We start from the raw sequence: 16,219 nt of genomic DNA, 5'->3' as shown, positions 1-16,219 counted from the left end.
GCCAAAACAAAAGGGGCTTTCATTCTTTCTTCTTTTTTCCTTCCACAAATGTTTACTGTAATCTGCCAGGTGTGGTACCCGGCTGGGGAGATGGGGTGGTGGCTTCCTCTGAGTTTAGGGAGATGGGTGCTGGGTGAGACACTGCAAATGAGGTTGCGGTGCAGAGGGCACACTTAGGACACAGTCCCCAGGGCACCAGAGACCTTCGGTCACCCCAGTCACTTACTGCATGTCCACTCTGTAAAGGCACATGAGCCTTCATGACTCCTTCCTGAGTTAGATCACTGGCTCTTCCTAGCTATCAGCTATGAGGCACTGGGGAAGCCATTCAACACCTTAGTGCCCACATCTGTAAAATGGGGATAATATTGCTATCCCTCCTTTCTTCCTTTCCTCCCTCCCTCCCTCCCTTCTTTCCTTTCATTCTTTCTCTTGAGGACGAAATGAGAAAATCCCAAGAAGCCCTTAGCAAAGTGCCCAGCTCAGAGTAAGCACTGAGCAAATGTCACCAGTTATTATTTAGAGGTGACATTTATGTTGGCTCTTAAAGGAGCAGTAGGAATTCAATTAGAATTCCATTTCTAGGGACAGCTGCAACCTTATGGGTAGTATTTAATATTATTTGGATCTTTTGAGTAAAGGAAAGAGGGGATAATCCCGGGCATTATGAGAGCCAGGCCAGCTTGTCGTGGCACACAGCCTCACTGGGCCAAGGATCTCAGCTCAGGCTGTGAGTAGAATGTGATGGCAGGACCGGGGATATGCAGCACCTTTACTGAGCTTCCTTAGAGCACCTTGAAGGCATGGAGGAAGAATACCCTTTTGAAGGGAGAAAGGTGAAGGTGGAGGAGACTTAGCCCATCATGAACCTTCTCCACTGCTTTCTGCCTTTCCCAGGAGACAGCCTCTCCCGGGCAGTAGCTGGTAGACTGGTTTTGTAACCTCTGGGATTCAGTGGCAGCTGAGTGGGTTGTGTCACATTGTTGCTTTTGTTTAATCTAATTGTTAGTAGATAGGGTGGGGTCAGTAATGGGCCAGAGGTGCGGGATCTGAGTGAACACTCATCTGAGCCTTCTGAGATGGCCCTAGCTGTTACTCACAGCAGGTGTCTCTTATGACTCATTGAGGCTGCTCCTGTAGACTCACTCTGTGCTTTGGGCATCACCCCTGCCTCAGGGAAGAGCCAGATCAAGGCAGAGTCTGAAAATAGGAAATATGAGATGATATTTTCTAGGTGGGTTGATCACCTACCTAATCATAATACAAGGGCCAAAAAATTTGATCTGGTGAATACCCTGGGCAGGAAAAAAAAAAAAAAGACAGTTGACTTCCCAAAACTTTGTTAAGAGAAAGTTGCTGAGCGGCCATTGGCGCTGGGAAGCTGGGTTCCTGGAATCACTTCCGGACACATGCAGGCTTGCTGTGCCACAGGCAAAGAGCAACACCTTGGAAATTGGTTGGCTGACACGAGGGAATGTCTTAAAGTCTCCTGTCTTTACCTTACAGCTTAGAGATCTGCTGTAGGGCAGGAGCTGTGGGAGGATAACGCGGTGTTCTCAGCAGACAAGACAAATTTCACACTTTCCCGATGACAGACACTGACGGTGGAAAAGAAGCAATCACGCAGATGCTCACTGTGGATGGCAGAGGAAGGGTACAGTACTGAACTCCCTAGAATTAAAGAAATAAAGCCAAAGCCATAAAAATGACCAAACGGTGGGCCACTGAGGGTAGCACGTAAGCAGAGTTCCCTGCACCCCTGCCCTCACCTTGGTCCCTTGTCCGAATAGGTGCCCTGTTCTGTGGAGTTTCCAACCCCGTCTTTTGCACCTGCCCGTCTCCTCTCCTCCTCCATCCTAAGTTGGCTTCCTCCTATCTTGGCTTGTCCCACTGCCTTTGCCTCCTATACCTCTAAAGACAGTCGTATGGTCTTAAGGTGGTGATGCAAATGTGTTATTTCTGCCCCACATGCGTCCAGTGTCTACAGAGCCGAGAATAATAAAGTTGGAACTTGTATACGTTGCCGCAGGGAATTGGGGCACAGGCAACCCTTTCAGGCAGATCTCTCACTGTAGAGATGCGATTTTCTTTCTTTCTTTCTTTCTTTCTTTTTTTTCTTTCTTTCTTTTTTTTTTTTGGTTTTTTGAGACAGGGTTTCTCTGTAGCCCTGGCTGTCCTGGAACTCACTCTGTAGACCAGGCTGGCCTCGAACTCAGAAATCCGCCTGCCTCTGCCTCCCAAGTGCTGGGATTAAAGGCGTGCGCCACCACCGCCCGGCGAGATGCGGATTTTCTAATGGTACACTCTGACTCCTGCTGCATCGACTGCTCAGTTTCCCAAGCATGCCGTCCGTTTTACTTCTCCCCCAGAGTCTGCATCACATCTGGTTCAGTTCTCTGCCCCCACAACCTTTAAGCTCTTCTTCAAAGCCCAGATCACGTTGTCACTTCTATGACATCATCCTTGCCAGAAGAGGTACTCCACTCTGGGAGCTTACACAGTGCCAGCCCATCCTTGTTGAATGACGACAAACCTGTTGGTATAAATGCTTATACTGTCTCTTCTACTTGGGCTGCAGTGATGCATTAGCCTCCCCTTCACTGGGTTTCAAGATCCTTAGCAACACACACTATGCCTTTATGTCCCCCCACAGAGTCTATAGGTAGCCTGCAGTAAGGGCTCCCTAAATTATATTAGGCTTTGTTTAAAATGGGATCAAAGTGCTCTGACGCATACTTCATTTATTTTAGGTTCCTTATGTAAACAAACATAATAATGGCAAATTAATGACACCTGTGGGTAAGTTGATTTTAAAGGCCTACGCCGCACTTCTGGTATATCATATTCCTTCATAAATTACCATTTTTCAAAGAACTCAGAATAGTCGTGTCTTTAACTATCTGAAAGAAGACAGTGATGTATGGGTAGAGTCAATAACAGGGCCCTCCCCATACCTCAGAGGACATAGAAGACAAATCAGTGAGGGTCCTCTCCCCTCCCCCACTGCCCCCAGTCATAGGAATGAAACGGTTCGTGTTTTCATGGCAACAGGAATCTGCAGAAGTGATGACAGTTAGCAGAGTGCTCACCCAGCATCTATGCTTCAGGACTCTTCCCTTCATTTTCCTAGCACAGTCAAAACAAGATAAAAGTCAAGAGCCACTCACCAAATCCTGGGAACTCTTATTTAGAAACAACCCTCTAGATATATAGTCCACACATGCAAGATGAGTAGTTATGTTTCAAGAAATCAGGCTGGTTTGCTGTTGAATCAATCATCTGGCTTTCTCTTTTTACCTAACAGCTACATATGGGAATCAAGCCTTCCTAGTGAGCTGTGAGAGCCTGTGTCCATGTGCATTCGTGCCCTGCCCCCATCTCTGCAATCTTCAGGGGTCAAGGATGTTTGTGTAAGATGCCCTTGCCCACTTCTTCCCTTCAGGTCTGTATTTCAATGGAACAAGTCATTTCAGCTGGAGACTACACCCTGTGCAGTGGCATCCATCTCTCTCTGAAACGATACGTGTTTATGCTTTGCTACTGAATCGGACTAGGCTGGGTTCTCAGAGCAGTGTGCATTTCTTCTGAGAATTCTTTGGCTATTAGGTGATTCTGGTGACTGCAATGTTAATAATTAGGACAATTAGCACAATGAGGAGCTTTGGGCTTTTATTCCCTTGAGGTTGTGAGCCCTGGTTTTGTCAGGGTTCAGGTGATGCCCTTGGTTCCACTGCTTAGTTGAGCATTTCTGGGATTAATTTTCATTAAAATAACCAGATACTAATGACAAGTGACTATTTCCGTCCCCATTAGCAATGTCATACTAAGGTCCTTTCCTTGGCCTCTCGCTGAAAGATGCAGAGACAGCGCCAAAAGCTTCCGTCTGTCCCGGTTACAGGACCATTCCTTGTGTAACTTCAGAGTTGTTTCCTTGTACGAACCCATCCACCTCTTACAGTAAAAACCAAAAACCGAGTAGAATTGCTTTGGTTTCTTTTTTTCTTTCTTTCTTTTTCCTCTATGGTGGCTAGTTGAAATAACAAGCATAGGACTATATCACATCTGAACCAGCAACAGTCTGGGAATTCGTGAAGAAACGTTTGGTCTCAAACCGGGCGGCAAAACATCATCGAGACCTTGTATGACCTTGACCCCTTGATTCACATCATCAAAAGTTGGGGTGATAATGCATAACAATGCTTACCTCCAAGGCTTTAATGAGGATGAGATGAGAAAAAAAAAATCTTTTTGATTGTTGTTGAGAGCAATGCTTGGATGGAACACATCGGAACACACTATTATATTACTAGCAAGCTGAGACCTAAACAAAGGCCGGCCCCCTCTCCATGCCACCTAAGCAAGGCAAGAATTCAACAGATTCTCTCTATGTCCTCTGCCATCTCATTTGTGCTTGGAAAAAAAAGAGACTATAAAATTTAGCAGTTTTAGGAATTATAAAGACTATTTAGCTTAACTTCCCCACTTACTAGGCAAAGGAAGAGGTCCAGGGAGGCTAACTTTAAGGTCTAGTGGCTAATCACTCCACAGGCTGGTTTCCCTTACACGTGCATACACAGTACTGTGAGTGCATGCACTGCACTGTGGGGTGTGCTGGAATGCGCTGGAGAGGGTTTCCTCCTTTGGAGTCTAAGGTGGGAATGATGATACACTTCCCTGGGGAGTTTTAAAGATCTTTAACTCTTGGTTATGCTTCGGAACATGTACTGTTCAAGAAAAATTGGGAGGAAAATCTTAAGAAAGAAAATGGGAATTGCCTACACTGATGTATATATTAACATCTGTCTGCTTAATGAAACTGAGGTGGCTGCACATATATTTTACCTTTGAGGGCTTGTTGTTGTTCTGTTTTCTTTTGTTTTGTTTTTAATTTGATACTATTTACTGTACCCTTAAATCATCCTTGGAAGTAGGAATCAGAGGGATGCATGGCATGTCTTTATGTGAATTTTCCCACAACTAAGGCAGCAGAATGAAATGCACTTAAAAAGTCAGACATACCTGGTATGGAACTTCCGCTCCAGTCCTTTGCTAGGGGATGATGTGAAACCAGCTAACACAGCCTCAGATCTCCCAACTACACTGATGATAGTCAGTGAATGTGATTTATACCCAGGGTAAATCACAGAAGAGATACATGTGTAGCATTGTGCTTGAACATTGGAAGCATTCCATAGGTGGTAGATATTGACTAATATATTCTATTATATTTCTGTTATTGGATATTCAGGTTGTTTCTGATCACTAATTACCAGGTGAAACATCATCCCTATACTAACCATAGAAATGTAGCTAAAATATACACATTTGTATGTATGGATAAATCTCTTTAAGTGGAACTTTCCAGGGAATGTGGGTTGGGGCATACACACACACACACACACACACACACACACACACACACACACGCTCACATTCTTAGTGGCTGATTTGGTTGAAGCTGACAGAAGAATCCCCAACTGGACTGACCTGTAGAGAATGGGGCCCTAAGGCTGTTGATGCCCAATGGTATATGTCGCCAGATGGCTGGAGATATAAAGTGTAAAGAGTGGTGACTTCAGCCGCTTCCCATCCGTGTAATTTCTCTGAGTCCATTTTCACATCTGTAAATGGGTTTAATGATACCTCTTAGGGGGTCATGTGATGATTGAATTGAATCCAATGGGCTGACACACATAAAATCCTAATACATACATTTGTGTGCTTTTATGGACTGCTAATGAAGAGAGAGAGAGAGATGCAGGGAAGTTGGATCATCCGAGGAGAGGGGACTAGAGTTCCGTGTTTAGGAAACAATGGAATGGATCTATTTGATTGATTTGGATTTCATAAACTCTCACGATGTCCATATACAAACTATTAGGATCGACCCAGACAATCCCACTTTATCACACGGGAAATGGAAGGATCATAACTATAAAAATCTTACCCTTTAAGGGGTACTTGAGTAAGTGGAAATATCTCTAAGATACTTCAAGATATGACACACAAGCCCGTGATTTTAATTACTCACACAGACATAACTTGGAAAAAAAACTCAATCTGGGACTAGAAAGATAATGCAGTGGGTAGTGTGCTGGCAAGCATGAGGATCTGGGTTCAGAACCTCCCCATCCACATAAGAAAGCCAAATGTGCCAGCACAGGCTTGTAACCTCAGTCCTGGGGAGCCAGAAACAGGCAGGTCTTTAGGGCTTACTGGCCAGACAGTGTAGGTAAACTGACAACTCCAGATTTAGTGAGAGAGCTGGTCTCACTCAACAAGTAAGGTAGTGAATGATCAAGGAGGATCATCAGTGTTGATGTCTGGATTCCACAGACATGTACACATAAACACACACATAAATACACATACATACAAGCACACAGACACACACAAACACACTCACACACATATAAATACACACAAACACACAGGCACATACAAATTCAAACATATACACACACACATGCATATACACACCCAGGTCTGCCCTGGTGTTTGAGGCCAGCCTGGGCTAGACTGGGAATCTCTCACAAAGGAAAAAACAAGCCTTCAACATTTCTAGGCCTAAACTCTCTCCTGATTTGGTCTCTGTATCCAACTGACTAGATGACCCAGGCACAGCAAAGTGCTGCCCTCAACTTCCACATGCTCAGAGTGATCCTCCTGTCCTCTACCTACCATACCTCTGCCTGTTTGGCTATTTACAAGCCAAACACTTAGGACCACTATCAACTCTTCATCTGTCCCTCACACCAGCCTCTAACTAGACACCAGATTCTGCCCAAATGCCTAAATACTGCTCATTCCTATCCCTTCTCCATACACATATCACTGCCCTGGACCAGTCCCTCTTCACTCTGTGCCTGGATCTCTGCAATAATCCCCCGACCAGCATCCTTGGTTCTGGTTTTGCTCAGTCCCTTCCATCATTCACATCCCTGTCACCAGCACGTGTGTCATCAATCTGGATGAAAAGGAACTGCAAATGGCAATAGATATCAATGTCCTCTGACAGTGTTCTTTAAAAAATATGATGTCATAGGTTAAGACATCATCAGTTAAACACGGTTCTCCTTGAGACAGGGTGACTGTTTGGCACGAGAATTAAGTGAAATATAACAACAGACGATATATCAGTCCACTTGAAATAATGCCCATGGAGAGCTGACATTTACTGGACTGGGTAGAGATGATGCAACAGCCGTGCTGGAAGGGGGTGTGTCACCGCAATTCTCCAGTGTCTCCAGGTCCATGTGGTCTTGGCATCGTGCTTGTTGAGGGGACTACTTAGCAAAGTCCATTTATCACAGTTTGGAAATCATAGCTGCCAAAGCTACAACTACCAGAAACAAACTTTCTTGCCCCCTCCCCCACAAATGGCAAATACATTGTCCAAGTAGCTGAAGGAATCCCTCTTTAGTTTTATGTCCATGGTGATCCCCATAACACAAGGGTCACTAAGTCAGGGCATTCCCAAATGCTTTAAGTCTTTGACATGTCTACTGTCTGAAATATAAAGAGGACTAGATGGTTCAAGACTCACATATTCAGAGAGAGTGGCGGTCTAACAACAAGAATAAGGGAAAGGGAGAAGCAATGATATTTTAGATTAGCATTTCTCAAACCATCTGTGGTAAATAAAGACCAGCTTTAAAAACTAGCTAATTTTAGACTAATATTTTTTTTGTAAAACATACTAAAATTAATACTAGATGAATGAACCACAAAAGAAATGTAAAACATAAGAACTGTTTTTAATGACTAGGTTATATAGATACATAATTACTATATCAAATTGCCATTAAAACATCTACATTCTTATTCTTAATTTTTTGCATTCATTGCATTACAAATCTGCAAAAGCCAGTTCAGAGACTGGCACTGGTCCATGGGCCACACCTTGCAAGGTACTGTTTTTTTGTTTTTTGTTTTTTTTGGTTTTTCAAGACAGGGTTTCTCTGTGTGGCCCTGGCTGTCCTGGTACTCACTCTGTAGACCAGGCTGGCCTCGAACTCAGAAATCCACCTGCCTCTGCCTCCCAAGTGCTGGGATTAAAGGTGTGCACTACCACCCGCCCGGCTGCAAGGTACTGTTTTAAAGGACTCGAGGGACAGGAAGATGGTTCAGTGAATCAAGTGCTTGCTATAGAAACATGAGGACCTGAGTTTGGATCCCCAATTAGCATCCACACAAAAAACCAGGTATAGTGGCCCATGCCTAGAATCTCAGAAGTTAGAAGATAGAATCAGCAGATCCCTGGAGCTCAATGGTCAGGCAGCTTCACTCAATCAATGAGCTCCATTTTAAAGGAGATCCTATCTTTAAAAAAAGATAGGAGGCCTAGGAGGTGGCTTAGTAGGTAGTAATGCTTACATGAAGACATAACAATCTGGGTTCCTTTCCTGGATCTTACAAGATGGCGGCAGGAGACAACTGACTCCTAGGAGTTGTCCTCTGACCTTCATTCACACACATGTGCCTACAATTTTATGCACACATGCACATAAAAATATAAGGTGAAGAGTGACAAAGAAAGACACCAGGTATTGAACTGGCATACACATATACACACACACACACACACACATACACACACACACACACACACAGAGAGAGAGAGAGAGAGAGAGAGAGAGAGAGAGAGAGAGAGAGAGAGAGAGAGAGAGAGAGGACAGACAGACACATATACAGAGAAGACAGACAGACAGACAAGATAGACAGACACATACAAACACACACAGGCAAGACAGACAGACAGACACACACCCACACAGTGCCCCCCTCCGTAAGAGACTCCTTAAAGTCACACACTAATCTGTTGATGGTAAGGTGGCATTCATTAATGACTGAAAACATTTTGACTCTCTGTAGCCTGGAAAATGTCCATCTCTAGTCAGGCCATGTTGACTGGGATAACAAAATAGCCATGAAATTGGTAAGCCTCTTGAACAGTGGTTCTCATCCTTCCTAATGCTGTGACTCTTTAATGCAGCTCCTCATGTGATGGTAAACCCCAACCATAAAATTATTTTGTTGCTACTTTGTAACTGTAATTTTGCTACTGTTACAAATTGTAACCTAAATATCTGATAGGCAACCCCAAAGAGGTCACAGGTTGAGAAACACCGCTCTAGAGGAACATGCTTGCATAGATTAAAATAAAACCTTACCAGAGAACGAATATATGCATATACATGTATATACATGCATATATGCTATGACTATATATCATATTTTTAGTAAAATACTTTTCAGTCAATCAGCTAGCCATAAAGAATGTCCTCCATCCTTACTAGTCTCAGTCAGTCATTTGCTATGATAACTCATTTGATAGGCTAATGGACAAGGATTGAAACACTGGTGGGGGAACAGGTTCATTCAACACCTGTTGAACCATGACTATCCATCAAGCAGAAGCTCTTTCGATTCCACTAAAGGGTCAGCTTTCTGGGAGAAAGATGTGCAGTCTGTGTTAGAAATTCAAAGGGAAGACCTCAGCTTCTCAGCTCCACTATTGTTTTAGGTTAAGGGACCTGAGAGATATTGACGAGGTAGGAACAACCTGAAGAAAGAGTGAGCAGAAATCCATATTTCCTTTAAAATCTTGTTGGTAGATGAACCATCCTTATTCCTTGACATGGAATTGGCTTGACATGCTGTTACAGCATAGGTTTGACATGACTCTCATGAGTTGGGTCTCATGATCACCAAAAGTGAAATGATAGAGACAGCTTTAGCAACCAGGAAACAGACATGACATGTGGATAAATCAATCATTAATGAAGAGATTGAACCATGATTTGAGTGGACCAGCATGGGTAGAGGGTAGAGAACAGAAAACTAATGGGGGGGGGCAGAGTGAAGAGCAGAAATACTGGAAGGGGGAGGGGGAGTTGAGGGCTACAGACACAGCCTGAGCATGCTCTTGGCATTGAGACAGAAGTTAACTTGGCAATAACTTGGTGTTTGTGATCCGTCACAGCGGATATAGATAGGAAGGATAAGCAGCAGCACTGGGAGGCTTATAGAAATGAGTTAGAACAAGGTAGAGGTACTTTTCCAGTGAGAAGGCAATCGATTCTACCAGGGATACTTGAAAGAAACACAAAAGCATATGAAACAGTCTCTGTGTGTGTTTGTGTGTGTGTGGGGGAAGAAGTTACCCTCAAAATGGTAAGGCAGATAATTTTTAGATGGTACTAATGGGAAAACCAAGGTCTATTTCACCTAAAGTCAAGTGTGTACATAAGACTCTCAGTGTTGAAGATGTAGATTAGAAGCTTGTCATCAGGATAATTATTTTCCATTAAAATCTCTCTCTCTCTCTCTCTCACTCACATACACACACTTTTACATGTATATACATATATACACACTCATAGAATACATACATATACACATATGTACATACATACATACATATATATATACACACATACATGCGCAAACATGCACACATATACAATATGGACACATACCTATACATATACACATGCACACATATTCATAACACACACATGTATGCTTACCAGGTTATAAAGTGTGAGTGGTACATGGCTTAAGTCTGGAGCGGAGATGGACTTCCCCTACCCTCATGAGTCTCTTATTTATTTACATTCTTTAAACACGTGGCTGATGCATGCTTTGTGCAGGCCGAATGGGATATACATCTTTATAACCAACTGATCACACCCCGACACTACCTTTGTTTATTATTACTGGGTTTTTAATGTAACTTTATTGAGATACAGTTTAGTCATGGAATCCTAACCTTTAAAGTGTGTGGCTCATCTTTGTGTAGCCATCATCACTGATTGTATAATATTTTAACCACCCGAAAGGAACCCTTGGAGGTGTAAAGTAGCCATTTTGCTGCTTCTCTGTTAATTGATTTTCTCCTGGCTGTGAGACAGTACCTGGCAAAGCCACTTTAGTGGGCACAAGATCATGTCGCTCACAGTCCATCATGTCAGGGAAGGCTTGACAGAGTTCACGGTAGCAGGAACATGTGGAGGAGGCCTCTCATATCCTGGGGTATCAGGAATCAGACAGGTTGGGCTGGACCAGAGGCAGTATCACCTTCAAGGGTTACCCGCAGGAACCCACTTCTGCTGGCTAGGCCAGCAGTTGAGAATGTCCCAAATAATGCCACCACCTGGGGACCAATGTCTGAAATGCACGAGCCTGTGAGGGACATTTCAGACCCAAACCATAACCCTTCCTTCCCTAGTAACCATGACTTCAGGTTGTTTTTTTTTTTTTTAAAGATTTTTTTATTTATGTATTTATTATATATAAGTATACTGTATACTGTAGCTGTCTTCAGACAGCACCAGAAGAGGGCGTGAGGCCTCATTACAGATGGTTGTAAGCCACCATGTGGTTGCTGGGATTTGAACTCAGGACCTTTGCAAGAGCAGTCAGTGCTCTTAACCACTGAGCCATCTCTCCAGCCCCGACTTCAGTTTTTTAAAATAAATCTATCTCTGTGGCTTTGCCCATTTTAAACACTGCATGTAACTAAGCACAGGCCGCCTGGTTTCTGTGTCTGGCTTCTTTCGGTCACTCCGAAGCCCTCGAGGTTCTTCCCTATTGTACTGCGCTATCCATGCCTTGCTCCTTTTCATAGCCGAAGGATATTTCATTATTTGACTGTATCACTTTCCATTCACTCATGGGTTTTCACTTGAGTCCTTTTAACCTTTAGCTACTGTGACGTTCTAGTGTGGATGCATAGTTCATGTTCTCAGGCACACACTCGGGAGTTTGAGCGCTAGATGATGTAGCATCTTCACATTTACTAGCTGGGTAGCTGTTACTCTCTTCCTTTGGGTACTGCGGTCCTTTGAAGTCCATTGACATTTCTTTGACCTTGCTCTCTCTCTCTCTCTCTCTCTCTCTCTTTCTCTCTCTCTCTTTAATTTGTTTTTTATTTCAGTTCTTCTCGTGAATGTGAGGTAGCCTCTCATTTGTCTTTGGTTTGTGTTTTTTTAGTGACTAACAATAGCGAGAATGTCTATGTGTATTTATTGCCATCTACACATCCTTGTGGCAGGAATCTTTATCCAATTCCTGGCACATTTGAGGTTGGAATGGCTTTCTAGTGTTGATTTGCAAAGGTTCTCCATATACTCTGAATATAAGCTAGTACTTAGATGACTTGAAAATATTTTATCCATTTTTAATTTTTTTTTTTGAGGAAGAGTCGCATGATACCTGGCTTCCATTTTACTATGTAGCTGAGGTTGACCTTGATCTTCAGATCCTGCTGCCTCTAGCTCTTGAGTTCTGAGATGACAGACTCACAACATGTACGAAGTGCTCGGGGTTGAACCAAGGGCTTCCTGCATGCTGGGCAAGCACACTACCAACTGAACCACATCTACAGCCCCATGTTGTATTTTTAAAATGAGACCCCCATGTTGTGTTTTTTAAATGGGGTCTTTAAAGCATTTTTTGTTTTTGTTTTTGTTTTTGTTTGTTTCTTCGAGACAGGGTTTCTCTGTGTAGCCCTGGCTGTCCTGGAACTCACTCTATAGACCAGGCTGGCCTCGAACTCAGAAATCAGCCTGCCTCTGCCTCCCAAGTGCTGCGATTAAAGGTGTGTGCCACCACTGCCCAGCTCTTTAAAGCATTTTAATGATTTCTCTATTTCTTTTGTTACTTTTGGAGTCATTTCTAAGAAACCCTTGTTTAACCTAGACTATAAATTTTCTGGATATCTATCTATCTATCTATCTATCTATCTATCTATCTACCTACCTACCTACCTACCTACCTACCTTTCTATCTTAGACAAAGGTCTTTGATTCATCTTGATTTAATTTGAATTATTGCATATGGTGTATTTTTTTGCATATGGATATCTACTTGTCTTAACCTCTTTGGTTGATTAGACTATATTTTCCTCACTGAATCATTGTAGTATCCTTTTGAAAATAATATAAAGCTATACTTAATTCTTCGATCTGGTCTTTTCTATCCTTTCTTCATTAATACACAGCCTTGATAACTTGGTTGGTTTTGTAGAAGTTATGAAATCGCAAACTGAGTTCTCTAGCTTCCCTCTTTTTCAGCATTTGGCTATTTTGTGTTCCTTGCATGACCATATACATATCAGGACTAGCTAATCAGTTTCTGGAAACAAGCAGCTGAGCTTTGTTGGGGTAAATCTGTTTGGGAGATGGTACTACCTTGACAGTACCACATCTTCCTGCTCATAGCAACAGGGAGTCTTTTTGTTTATTTAGATCTCTAAGACCTTTGGAAAAAGTTGCAGTCACAAATCTCTTAAATTTTTGTTAAATTTATCTCTGCCTATTTTTATTTTAATATTTTATTTTTAATATCATTACAAATTGGAATTGTTCTCATACTTTCATTTCTGAATGTTCATTGTTAGCACATAGAAATACACATGATATTTGCATCTTGAGCTTTTATTCTGTAACATGATTGAACCCATTCACTGGCTCTAACAGTTGATAGTTTTTTGTTTTGTTTTGTTTTATTTTGTTTTTTTGTTTTTTTTTTGAGACAGGGTTTCTCTGTGTAGCCCTGGCTGTCCTGGAACTCACTCTGTAGACCAGGCTGGCCTTGAACTCAGAAATCCACCTGACTCTGCCTCCCAAGTGCTGGGATTAAAGGCGTGCGCCACCACTGCCTGGCCCAGTTGATGCTTTATTAGCTTATAATAATCAGGCATATGATCGTTTAAATATGCTTGGTCCAGGGAGTAGCACTATTAGGAAGAGTGGCCTTGATGGAGAAAGTGTGTCACTGTGGGTATGGGCTTAAAGGCCCTCACCCTAGCTGCCTGGAAAGCAGTCTTTTCCTAAGCTGCCTTTGAAACAAGATGTAGAACTCTCAGCTCCTCCTGCACCATATCTGCCTGGACTCTGCCATGCTCCCATCTTGATGATAATGAAGTGAACCTCTGAGCCTGTAAGCCAGCCCCAATTAAATGTTGTCCTTTATAAGAGTTGCCTTGGTCATGGTGTCTGTTCACAGCAGTAAAACCCTAAGACAATGCATAATAATAGGTTTCATAGTAACCATTTCATTCATATAGGTAATGCATGTAGACCATATGCACCTCCCATTACTCTGTGCTCTTCCCCTCTCCCTTCCATTGGTCCCTTCCTCTTAATTGTTGCTTCTTCATGGGTGCCTAAGGATTTTCTATAGACAAGACAATGTTACCTATAGTAGAGATCGACCTACTTCTTCCTTTATGATCTAGCTGAATGCTTTACTTTTTCTTCTTGTCTTGTTTCCCTGGCTAACCCTCCAACAAAATACTGAATAGAAGCAGCGAGAGACATATCCTGTCTTCTTTCTGGTCCTCAGACTCCCAGATTCAATATCTGTTTTGGAATTTTTAAGGATGCTCTATTTTATGGTGAAGGTGTTTTTGTACTCCTGGTTTGTCGACAGGTTTAATTAATTAATCACAGAAGTGTTGGATTTGTTTATGCTTCCCCCACCCCCATATCTGTCTGATTTTGTACTTAATAATTGCACTGATTGATCCTGGCTTTCCTAGAAGACCAGATTATATACTCAATGACACTATGGATTTAGGCAAAAAGGATGAGAAAGAGCATGTTGGTAACATACCTTAGTTTCTACTCAAGTCATTTAACAAAGTGTAAGAAAGTTGGAGCCCAAGAAAGACCATACAAGTCATAAAGGCAGAGTGAAAAATTCAACTATTTCCAATGTCAAAATGTCTTGGGAGGTGCTTTTAGTAGTATCGCTGACACTGATATATATCTAAATATCTATACATGTAAAGGCTCATCATACCCAAGACCTGGTCAAGATCATAAACATCATTTCTTCAGCCAAAACTCGGAGTTAATTCAGTAGTACTCAATGTCTTCAGATTTGTAAGATGCTGGCGTCGGGGTAGGGTGGAGGAAGCCATGAGATGTTTTGTAAGCATTGGTGGGAAACTGTATACCACCTTTATGCACATTACACTGGTGTAAGAAAGTCTGGAACTGTGCTCTGTGTCAAAAAGGCAGCCATGGCTTTACCAACAAATGCAGGGAATCAAGTGATAATGACTGACACCTATAAACTTCCCTCAGAGCCAGCAAACACCTGAGGACGGGCAGACATAAAACCCACCACCACCATCATCATGACACGTGCTTTCTTCTTTTACAGGTAAAATATTTTCACTCTTCTCTGGAGAAGACCCTAAAGTCTCATGTAATCTCTCCATAGACTCAAGCCTGGCTCTCGGGTGGCTCTTCCTGATCCAGGCACTTAGGGCTAAGAAGTTAAACTTGTTTACTCATGCCCACATTCAAAATATGGCAGAAGATGCTCAAGAGTGGCCACAGTAGGCACTTCCATTTACAATGAGAAAGAATAGAAATCTTAGCCTGTTACTGGTTCACAGCAATTCTGAAATCTCTGCGGAACAAAATAGAGCTGGGCCTCAGGGTTGGAGGTTATTTCCTGACTGGATTCCAGCCCCACATTCTGTTAAGCTTCCTCATTTATTGCTCCTCATGACTCTAAGAAGTTCTTTTTTCCTCATTATCCTCCGTGGGTACATCTGAAGAATTTATTGAAGAAAAAAACCAACCAAACAAAAAACCAAAATGATCTCCTCTGGGTCTTGAAACCTCTTAGATGTGGTCTCCAGGTCACAGTTGCTCCAGGTCACAGTTACTCAGCAAAACCTAGTGTGTTGGCTATGTACAGAGAGGGTTATGATCTTATCAATGTCAAGTCTTCCAATCCATGACCATGGTATGCCTTTCCATCTCGGTGGGTATTAAACTTTCCCAAAAAGTTTTGTTGGTGTTAGATCCCTTTCAAAACTACTTTTGGAGCCTACGGGGTCCTGTGAACTCTGTATCTCAATAACCCACTGCTCACTTACTTTGGTTCTCTAAAGGGAATGGAACAAGATCACATATTTCCAGGATAACACCACTAGCCACACATACATTCTGGAATTTTTGAAAGAATTTAAAAGGCCATTGTTTTGTTGGACTTGAAGGAACCAAAATTCCTGAGCTGAAAGAGCCAACATTTGTTTCATTGTAACATTTTTCATTGTCTATCAACTATGGCATCTTCTACCCTTCATCTTACTAAAATTTCTTTTTTTTTAAAAAGTAATTTTTAAAAGTTTTATTGCATCATAATGAGAAAAGTTACATGATTTCAATTTATCTGAATTTGCTAACATTTA

Source organism: Mastomys coucha, unplaced genomic scaffold (genome assembly GCF_008632895.1).
Source record: "Mastomys coucha isolate ucsf_1 unplaced genomic scaffold, UCSF_Mcou_1 pScaffold22, whole genome shotgun sequence".
Classification (NCBI taxonomy): domain Eukaryota; kingdom Metazoa; phylum Chordata; class Mammalia; order Rodentia; family Muridae; genus Mastomys; species Mastomys coucha.
This window is presented reverse-complemented; position numbering follows the sequence as displayed.